Here is a 12,172-nt window from a genome sequence, read left to right as displayed (position 1 = left end):
ACTCCTGGTGCTGCTCCTGTTGCTAAAGCACCATACCGTTTAGCACCTTCCGAAATGAAGGAATTATCCAACCAACTCCAAGAACTATTGGATAAAGGTTTCATTCGTCCAAGCTCGTCCCCTTGGGGAGCTCCTATTCTGTTTGTTAAAAAGAAGGATGGTACATTAAGGATGTGCATTGATTACCGCGAACTTAACAAGCTTACTATCAAGAACCGTTATCCGTTGCCACGTATTGATGATCTATTTGACCAACTTCAAGGGTCAAGTGTTTATTCAAAGATTGATTTAAGATCCGGTTATCACCAACTCAAGGTCAAGGAATCCGATATTCCTAAGACTGCTTTTCGCACTCGTTATGGGCACTATGAATTCTGTGTCATGCCTTTTGGTTTAACTAATGCTCCTGCCGTGTTCATGGACCTCATGAATCGTGTTTGTAAACCGTATCTTGACAAATTTGTCATCGTATTCATTGACGACATCTTGATCTATTCGAAGAATGAGAAAGAGCATGAGCAACATTTGCGCATGATTCTTGAACTCTTACGAAAGGAACAACTTTATGCTAAATTTTCTAAGTGCGAGTTTTGGCTCAAAACCGTACAATTTCTCGGACATGTTGTTGATAGAAACGGAATACATGTCGATCCAGCTAAGATTACTGCTATTCAGAACTGGGAGATACCAAAGACTGCAAAGCATATTCGTCAATTTTTGGGACTTGCCGGTTACTATCGAAGGTTTATAAAAGATTTTTCTCTCATTGCCAAACCTCTTACAAAGCTGACTCAAAAAGGGAAGAAATTTGAGTGGTCCGAAGAACAGGAATCTGCTTTCAAGATTCTGAAGGAGAAGTTGACCACAGCCCCGATTCTTTCTTTACCTGAAGGTACCGACGACTTTGTTGTTTACTGCGATGCCTCAAAGCATGGCTTTGGTTGTGTTTTAATGCAACGAGAGAAGGTTATCGCCTATGCATCTAGACAGTTGAAGAAACATGAAGTAAACTATACCACACATGACCTAGAGTTAGGTGCCGTGGTATTTGCATTAAAGATATGGAGACATTATCTCTATGGTAATCACTTTACGGTGTACACTGACCATAAAAGTCTTCGACACATCTTTGATCAAAAACAGCTGAATATGAGGCAAAGTCGATGGCTCGAGACATTGAACGATTATTATTGTGAGCTGAAATATCATCCTGGCAAGGCGAATGTAGTTGCCGATGCCCTTAGTCGAAAAGATGATATTAAACGTGTTCGTGCTTTAAACCTAAAAATCAAATCGAATCTTATTTCACGAATCTGTGAAGCTCAATTGGAAGCTATTAGACCGACACTTATCGAAGGTGAAGGACCTATTGGTTTTGAGAACCAACTTCAAGTGAAAGCTAATGGTACACGGTACTTTGGCAATAGAATCTGGGTTCCTCGTTTTGGTAATCTTCGCGAACTAGTCTTGGATGAAGCACATAAGACTAGATATTCTATCCATCCCGGTTCCAGTAAGATGTATCAAGATGTGAAGGAATTCTACTGGTGGCCTAACATGAAAGCCGATATTGCTACTTATGTTAGTAAGTGTCTCACTTGTTTGAAAGTCAAGGCCGAACATCAAAAGCCTTCTGGTCTGTTGACACAACCCGACATTCCGCAGTGGAAGTGGGAAGGTATCACTATGGACTTCGTTACTAAGTTACCTAAGACTTCGAACGGTAACGATACTATTTGGGTCGTAGTTGATCGTCTTACTAAATCTGCACATTTTATACCGATCAAGGAAACTGACAAGATGGAGAGATTAGCACAGCTTTATATTAAAGAAATCGTCTCACGTCATGGTGTTCCTATCTCGATCATTTCTGATCGCGATAGTCGATTTGTTTCTAGATTTTGGAAAACTTTACAATCTGCTCTTGGAACTCAACTCGACATGAGTACAGCTTATCATCCGCAAACCGATGGTCAAAGTGAACGAACCATTCAAACTATGGAGGATATGCTACGTGCTTGTGCAATCGATTTCGGCAAAGGATGGGATAGACATCTACCTTTGGTTGAATTTTCTTATAATAACAGTTATCACTCCAGCATTAAGGCTGCACCTTTTGAAGCTTTATATGGACGGAAGTGTAGATCCCCTTTGTGTTGGGATGAACTTGAGGACAGACATTTAACTGGTCCTGAAATTATTCACGAAACTACCGAAAAGATCGTTCAAATCAAGCAACGTTTAGAAACTGCCCGTAGCCGACAGAAAAGCTATGCCAATAAGAAACGAAAAGACATCGAATACCAAGTTGGAGATAAAGTCATGTTGAAAGTATCCCCTTGGAAAGGTGTTGTCCGCTTCGGTAAGCGAAGTAAACTCAGTCCACGATATGTTGGACCATTCACAATCACTGAAAGAGTCGGTCCCGTGGCATACCGATTAGAACTGCCAACCGAACTTAGTCAAGTACATGATGTGTTTCATGTCTCAAATCTTAAACGGTGTCTTGCCGATGACACACTCGTTATTCCTCTGGATGATGTCCGCATTAATGAGCAAATGCACTTCGTTGAAGAACCTATAGAAATCATGGAAGGAGAGGTCAAACAAACGCGTAAAAGCAATATACCTATCGTTAAAGTCCGGTGGAATTCGCGTAGAGGCCCCGAATATACCTGGGAACGCAAAGACCATATGAAACGGAAATATCCCCATCTCTTCTCAACTGCTGATGCAAACGAGAAAACTACCTAAAAACTTCGGGACGAAGTTTTCAATAACGGGGAGGTACTATAACGACCCTCATTTTTCCATTCTATATTTTTTCAATATTAAATGCCCAAACAATATAATTAAAACTTAATGATCAAACTTTAATCAACAATTGTTAAGTGTTAAGAGTTAGAAAACATATTAATTAACTTTGTGCAATAATTGACAAGTTAATAAAAGATGAAAATAATAAACTGTTAGTCGACACTCACTGCTAATTAAAATTTATGCATTTATGTAATATTATAACTAATAACCTATAAGTAATAAATAAAAATTGACATTTATATAAATAATAAAACAATTGGGAACTAAATATATACAAGTCATGAATTAGTAAAAAGAAATAATACTTATCATGTAGTAAATGTAAAAATAATAATAGTAATAATAGTAATAATAATGAGACTAAAGAATCTTAAACAATTACATCCTTATGTTGACTAAAAATTAAAATAAAATATATATATAAACTAGTACCACCTATTGTTGACTAAAAATTATAAAACAAAATAAAATCATTAATTAGAACATCCTTATGTTGACTAACACTCTAATACTTGCACTATATAAACTCCTAGTTTCTCATTCACAAATCACACCAAAATCCTCTCAAAAACAATTTCTCCCTCTCCCTCTCTTGTGGTATTCGGATCTTCAAGCTTGTTCTTCGTGTTCTTCAAGAATCTTCAAGGAGTTCTTCAAGATTTTTAAGGCTTTGATCTTCCATCTTCATCGTGTTCATCTTTTCTTTGTTAATTATCTTGAATCTTCAAAGGTATAACATAAACCCTAAACTATTTACATAAACTTTAATCTTTGTTAAATCATATTCATATTATAAACTTGTTATCCATAAACACACCTAGATTTATATATACATATATACATGTAAAAAAAAAATATATATATATTTTTATATATACATATACATATTAAAACCTTAAACCCTAATACTACTTATACTAGTACTTAACATGTATATACTATTACTATTACTAGCACCTATAACCTACTACTTATATTGTAGCACACAAACATTTTGGGATATGTATTAGAGATGTATAGATCTTCGAACTTTCTTGACGAATGGTTTCTACGAGATTCTAGGCAGAGGGTTTGGACTTCCGATTTAAAGGGTCCTATGGCTCAAGCCCCTAGATCTAAATTAGCCATTCGAAGGGAAAGGGGTGATTGGAAGCTTATCTAATACGGCAAGTATCCTAAAATGGAAACACTCATAAAAGTAGAAACTCTCTAGTCATAGAAACTTAGTAAAATAAGAAACTTTCTAAAAATAGAAACTTTATAAAAATAGTAACTTACTAGGAATAGAAACTTAGTAAACCAAACTATACTTAAACACATACTTAAACTTAAACATGGGCAAAACACTTAACTACTCTTAAATGTCAATAGGTTGACTTTCTTGCTCACTCGTTCAACTCTCTATTCTGAGGAATAACTCTCTCTACTTACTAAGGTGAATTTCATAGCCCCACTTTTTACTATTTCATTACTGTTTTGAAACTATGGGGTGAGACACATGCTTGCTTTTAAATTTTTAACATGCAATATTTTAATAACTGTTTTACAATATTTATATACGTGAATTCATAGCCCCACTTTGTACTGTTTCATAACTGTTTTATAACTTTTGGGGTGAGAATACATGCACAACTTTTATAACTGTTTTACACGTATTAACTATTAAACTGTGATATGTTGGGCTATGACCAGCAAGCCCCCAACCGATAAGTATAAACGATAACTTGTTACGGGGTAAACTTGAAAGTCTAGTCTAAATATCAGTACTTACACGTATCTACTATTAAACTGTGAAATGTTGGGCTATGACCAGCAAGCCCCCAACCGACAAGTATAAACGATAACTTGACATGGGGTAAACTTGAAAGTCTAGTCTAAATATCAGTACCAACTGTTAAAACTATGCTATACCCGGCTATGTCCGACTAAGTCCCTACAGTGATATTTTTAATTGCTGCGGCATGCTTAATTATTGGGGGTAGGCCTATCGGGAGTAACGTCCCCGATACATTTGATGTTATCGTTGTATTGCTTGATAATGAAATTAAACCGACAAGTAGAACTAACTTGTCATGGGGCAAACTTGAACGTTTAGTCTAAATATCACGCACTGGCATAACTTTTTGATCCTGCGGTAGATCAACCTTACAAATTAAATCTTGTGGTCTAAAACAAACGGTCAAACTTATTTGTTAAACCTATGAACTTCACTCAACCTTTTGGTTGACACTTTAGCATGTTTTGTCTCAGGTGCTGTTTGATTCAAGCTCTTATACTTACTGCTTATGTGATGCTACTTGGACATAGGATCAAGAGATATCGCATTTATTACTTCTGCATGTGAACATTTCCATTATTGTTATTCCTATCATTGTAACTACGTTTCATTTTCCGCTGCGTGCTCAATAAAGTTTGTTTTATCATTTAGTATTGTTCTCGTATATTATAATATGTTGGTTGATTTGATATTAAGTCACATTTCACCCAGACCCTAACTGGGGGTGTGACAGGTTAGCATCATCTTGACCAAGATTCTGCCATCAACACACAATATGTTAATACCAAGTAAGAATACAACTCATTTAAGAGTCTTAGATGGATGATGAACCAAGGTTACATCATATCCTTAGTCTTAACACAATTATAAGTTACATATACAACCTAAGCTACAAACTTTACTTCAATCAAGAAAGTATGAACATAATCTAAGTCAAATGAAGTGATGAAACCCTAAGCTAGAGAGCTTGGATCCTTTTCACACAAGTTATAAGGTCACAAAGCTAGAAAGCTTGAACCTTTAGTGTTCTTCAAGAACTTGAAGCATAAAGCTTAGATCTTTAAGTTAAATGAAGACCATAAACACAAGTTTTGATCTTTATAACAAAATAATGAGATCATAAGTTAGAAAACTTAGATCCAACAAAAGATATGAAGATTCAAGCTAGAAAGCTTGTATCTTGGTTGTTCTTGAAGATCTTGAAGCATAAAGCTTGGATCTTTAAGTTACATGAAGATTACAAATACAAGTTTGAATCTTTATAACAAAATAGCAAGATTAAAGTTAAAAGATATAGATCTACAAAGTAGGTGAAGATTCAAAGCTAGAAAGCTTGAATCTTCCATGTTCTTGAAGGATTCAAATCCAAGTTTGAATTTACAAGATGTAATCAAGATCAAAGCTAAAAAGCTAGATCCATGATGATGATGATGATGAATTCGTGGGAGAGAGAGGAAGAAGAAGAAGAAGAAAAATCAATACTTACACTTTTTAGAGAGAGAAAGAACTAGAGAAAGAATTAGAGAGTGAGTGTGTGTGAATTACAAATGAAAGCAAGTGTAAAATGGATGGAATGAGGCTTGTATTTATAGGTGAATGAGGTGAGGGGAGGGGGGTTTGGCCGTGGACTTGGGAGGGGGACAAGGGAGACCAACTTTTGCTTTTTAGTTAATGGTTGTCTAAAGTTGGTGCTTATGTTAGGATCCCATGCAACATTAAGGATAATACTTGACATAAATGCTAGCATGTTCCCTCTAATAAATTGGCATTTGTCTTACATATTAATGGGTCACTAGCTATTATTAATTGGGCTACTTAAATAGTCCACTAACTAGTGTAGGGTGGGCTAAGGCCCAACAAGGTAGAAAGTCCAACAAGACTAACCAGTAAGCATAAGTAAATTACTACGCGTAATTAAGCATCCAATGACCCAAGTAATTATTATTATAAAATAATAATTAAGATTTCGTAGTCATAATATTCCGATTACGACAAAAGTTAAACGTGTACGCAGTACACAGTTTGTTTGTAACGTCAAGTGACACTAACGGTCATAAAGGCATCCGGTGATCAAGTTAAGTATCCTACGTACTTAAAGGCACGTTTTAACACATAAATGAAAGTAAGCCATGTGTATAAAGATTCCAGAGTATAAGGTAGCATAGTACGCACAAATACGCAGTTTCGCAAAAACACAAGGCACAAAAACAAGTCGAAAAAGTTGGGTCGTTACAGTTAACGGCGTCAAATTCCGTCAACGGTGGCCACCTCATCTGACGCATTCCTTCTGACGCCGGGTTAGTACCGGTCTAATAAGTTGTTCAGGGTGAAACAGCTGGCGATAAGTACCAGTTCGAACTTCATCGATAATAGTCGGTTCGAGATCAACAAACACCGCACGCGGCACGTGTTTACCCGCTCCTGTCTCGCTAAAAAACGTATTGAAAGCATCATCACCACCTCCGACAGTCTTATCACTCGGCATTTGGCCATCAGGCTGTAACATTTTACAATTTTTATTTTTTTACTAAACATCCAATTGTAAACATTAAGAACAGTAACAAGAAATCGATATCATGAATAAATACCTGAATGCCGTGTTCGAGACAATACAGCTCCCAGCAAGAGTTACTGACTTGGATTCCGGCTTGACCGATGTGAATTGAAATGCATTCTCTCATTTTCGTTTCTTGGATTAGTTTTCAAAAGGTAAAAGTTTGTTAATTTGTTGTTAAAAGAGGTTACCGGAGACGTGTATACAAAGACAGTTGAAGAAGAAGAAATTAGGTTAAATGAACTGGGAATGTTTTTATATATAAAAATGAATGAATAAATGAATTAACGGATAGAAAATGGTAAAGAATTTGGGCTTGAAATTTCAAAGTTGACAGCTGCAATGATGGTTATGACCGTTAGTACACGAAGTAGATTATGATTTTTTAGTTGAGGAATGCTACGCCCACCCATTTTTTTAACTCAATTATTCTCACACGCTGATCTGGCCATTGATCTGGCAATACACGTAAGATAATAACTGCTCCATATATTTTGTTCATTATTATCTCCATCTATCTATCTATCTATCTATCTATATTTCTAGTAAAATCCCTGAGTTTGTAATTTCTTTCTCTCTCTCTCTCTCTACAACACTGAAATTATGTAATCTCCTTGAAATCTGACCCTTTAAAATCATTCAAAGAAGCAAGTTGTCATTTGCAGCCTGTTTTCGTGCCATGATTCATAATTTATTCAAACAATAAGAAACGGATTTAAAAAGGGTATGTTGGAATCCTTCAAAGAGTAAGAAAAAGCCTTATCGTTATTGAAGATCAATCGTTTCAGAATTTGAATCTGGTTCACGACCTTATTTGACCAAATTTGTGTTTATGATTATTGAATAAGATACTGAAATCACCTATCTTTGAAAATTTGTTAATAATCATCCATTTATTGAATCTGATAACATGTTAAACATAGAGGATCGTTAATCAAGTCACTTACTGAATTGGTATCAAAATATAGATTTAGTGCTTTAGGGTTTCAATCAATCAAACTGGGGGAATAAGACTTTGAGTTGCATCCGCTTGTGGTTCTATTGTATTTAGTAACAAATTCATATGATTCTACGTATACGATTACGACACGTGAGCATTTATTCTCAATTGATAACATATAAAAAAGTAATGAATGTAAATAATCAAGTGTTCCGTTCATAATTGTGTATGCAATTGCCATTGCAGCCATTTTTGTTTTGTTAGATTTTGATGATGCAATGTGGAAGAAATTTCAATATATACTAATAACCACCGTGAATTTGGTCGTTTTGGACCAAGAAACAAACACAAACGACAAAAAAAAAAACACATGGAAAAAATAACTTTTACCCCCCAAGTTTTAACAGGGTGCAACTTCACCCCCCAAAACAGGGGTACAAAATGTGAAATTCTTATTTTAATTAATAAACTCCACCTGGTTTTTCAGAGAGACATATCTTCCCGCTCGGTGCGAGTTAAATTTTTCCGAGAACACCGTTCAGCTCTAAAAAATCTCAAGAACCCAACGGGACTAACTATACGCGAAACGGACATCGTTAAAAAACGCTAAATAACGGGCCCTATATTCTCGCTCGGTGCGAGTTAAATTTTTCCGAGACCACCGTTCAACTCAAAATAATTTTACGAACACAACGCGACTAACTATACGCGAAACGGACATCGTTAAAAAAGCTTTACATACATATACATACACGTCCAACAAACAACCCAACCTACTAGATATATTAGGTACCAAACAACGTATATCCAAATTCGACCGCGCGTCGAATACAACCGCAGCAACGCGCGGTCGAATTTTTTCTAGTTTGTAACAAAAGAACCAGAGTACAGGATTTGTAAATTTGTAGGATTCTTTTTATTTTATTTATAATTTATAATAATATAGAAAATTTTTTTACCCAATAATTATTTAAATGGAGGCAGTTATTGTTCAACGTGAATTGACAACTCAGGAATCTAAGTCAGCGTGTGAACCAAATTGAGTGAAAAATGAGTGGGCATATCATTTCTCATTTTTGTAAAAAACTTTGGAAATTTTTTCTTCTTGGGCCAGGTATGTGCTTTTTGGGCTTTAAAATTTTCAGGAAATTAGCTAGTTTTATGAGCCCGTACGTTGCACGACAGTTGTATAAATTTGTATTCGATAACGTTAATATTAATACTTATCAAATCAACAATAAAATTATAATGAATAACCTTATTTATCACTGATAACATTTGTATCTGAATCGTTAGTATTAAATACTAACACATAGACTATGAGCCCGGCGGTTAGCAGGGGCGGAACCAGAAACTTTTTTCGATGGGGGCAAAACGTAAAAAGTTAGAAAAAACGTCAAATTTAACATAAAAATACACTAAAAAAATTTGGTCGTCGGGGCGGCCGACCCCACTTGCACCCCCTCCCTCCGCCCCCGTCGGTTAAAACTATTTTAACTTCAATTGACAAATAATCGATAAAACATCAAACATAAGTTCTTAAAAAATTGTTTTAAAACTGACCATTAATGATATAATTGTATGTACACTTCTATTGTATATATCACTTTAGTTCAAACTAATTATATTTTACGTGTATATATATATATATATATATATATATATATATATATATATATATATATATATATATATATATATATATATATATCATAATATTAATTTAATATCATAAATGAGAATAAAAATATTAATTTAAAATATGTCATAATAGTGTTATATTAATTTTTTTAGGTTTTAATTAAAAAATCATTTCCCCAAATTATTAGATTATCAATTATATATAATTATTAGTGGTATGGTATATTTAGACTTACCAATTTTAGTCCACATTCCTATAATTAATAATTAGTAATTGATGATAATATTATACTCCGTACGTAATATTCCTTGACATTCCAAGTTTGAAATATTTTTTAAATCTAAATGATATATAATACCATATTAAAAAATTTGAAATTATAGAGAGCTACATGTTGCAACATTAAATATGGAGGTGACACGTGACAGAATTTAATCATGAAGTGACACATAGGATTATTGTCACGTGTTTGAAACAACCCAACCCGTATTTAAACCGGACCGTAAAAGTTTTCTTAATTACATTAATATTTAGGTCCCAATTATGTTTCCAAAACATCTTTAACACAATGATAAGTTCAATAAACTTTTAAAACATTTATTACATTAGTTTAAAAGTATACAGACGGGCAAACGCGACCTCACTATTTTTAATTTCCAACAAAAACCGAACATGGCAATTGGGGATACGCTACCTGTAAAGACCCGTCCTAATCCATAAGAACGAATACGATAGCATATGATTACATCGCGAGGTATTTGACCTCTATATGATACATTTTATAAACATTGCATTCGTTTTAAAAGAAAAACTTTCATTACATCGAAAGTTGACAGGCATGCATACCATTTCATAATATATCCAACTATAATTTACTTAATAATAATCTTGATGAACTCAACGACTCGAATGCAACGTCTTTTGAAATATGTCATGAATGACTCCAAGTAATATCTCTAATATGAGCAAATGCACAGCGGAAGATTTCTTTCATACATGAGAATAAACATGCTTTAAAGTGTCAACCAAAAGGTTGGGGAGTTCATTAGTTTAACATAAATAATCATTTCCATCATTTTAATAGACCACAAGATTTTCATTTTCAGTTCTCATAAATATACGTCCCATGCATAGAGACAAAAATATCATTCATATGGATTGAACACCTGGTAACCGACATTAACAAGATGCATATAAGAATATCCCCTATCATTCCGGGAAATCCTTCGGACATGATAAAACAACATCGAAGTACTAAAGCATCCGCTGCAACGGATGGGGTTTGTTAGGCCCAATAGATCTATCTTTAGGATTCGCGTCAATTAGTAGACTGGTTTACTAATTCTTAGGTTACCAAGTAAAAAGGGGCATATTCGGCTTCGATCATTCAACCATATAATGTAGTTTCGATTACTTGTGTCTATTTCGTAAAACATTTATAAAAGCAGCGCATGTATTCTCAGTCCCAAAAATATATATTGCAAAAGCATTTAAAAAAGGGAGCAAATGAAACTCACTTTACTGTATTTTATAGTAAAAATACATATGACGAAACTGAACAATGCAGGGTTGGCCTCAGATTCACGAACCTATATCATTTACATATATATTAACAGATATAATATTAATCAACTTAAATTTATAATGTATTAAGATTAATTTTTACATATATAATCATGTTACTATCTATATTGTGTAATATATTTATAGATTATGTATCACTTAATAAAAATAATATTTTGTTTAAAAATGCAAAACTATGTAATATTAGTATAGATATGTAATAAATATATTTAATATTTGTGGTAATAATAATATTAATAATAATATTAATAATAATATTATTAATAATAATTATAGTGTTAATGAAAATAAAATGATAATTTTTGTAAGAATGATAATTTTACTAATAATGATATTTTTAACAATAAGGTTACTTTTAATAATAATCATAATAATAATAATAATGATAATAATATTAATAATAACAATAATGATATTAATAATAATAATATTAACAATAATGATAATACATATAAAGCTAGTAGTAATAACAATAATAAATAAGGAGTTGTAATACTTTTATAATGTGACACTAAAATAATTATACGAAATCATAAAATTAACAATATATTACTATCACAATATTCATCAATTATAATTATGATATATATGTGAATTTAAAACTTAAGTTTTATAGTTTATACCCTCGGGTCAAATCGAACGAAAGAGACGAGTAGTGCTCGGAAGTGAAGCCCGACCGCAGTGGCAGAAGGTCGAGTAACAACATCTATCGTGATTCACCAAATCTAGTTTAAGAAAAATGGGCCTTAAGACAACTAAACCCAATGCTTTCACCCTTATTGTCCAATCCACCAATAATAAGATCATAAGCCCACTTATAATTAAAAGAAGCCCAAGTTTATTAGTCCATTTATA

General features: G+C 33.6%; 1 pseudogene; it reads right to left on the bottom strand.

The window, feature by feature from the left end:
* LOC139848887 (tubulin alpha chain-like) overlaps nt 1–7,320 on the bottom strand; it is a 39,881-nt pseudogene extending 32,561 nt beyond the window's left edge.
* Between the last annotated feature and the right edge of the window lie 4,852 nt (nt 7,321–12,172).

Source organism: Rutidosis leptorrhynchoides, chromosome 5 (assembly GCF_046630445.1).
Source record: "Rutidosis leptorrhynchoides isolate AG116_Rl617_1_P2 chromosome 5, CSIRO_AGI_Rlap_v1, whole genome shotgun sequence".
Lineage (NCBI taxonomy): Eukaryota > Viridiplantae > Streptophyta > Magnoliopsida > Asterales > Asteraceae > Rutidosis > Rutidosis leptorrhynchoides.
This window is presented reverse-complemented; position numbering and strand designations above follow the sequence as displayed.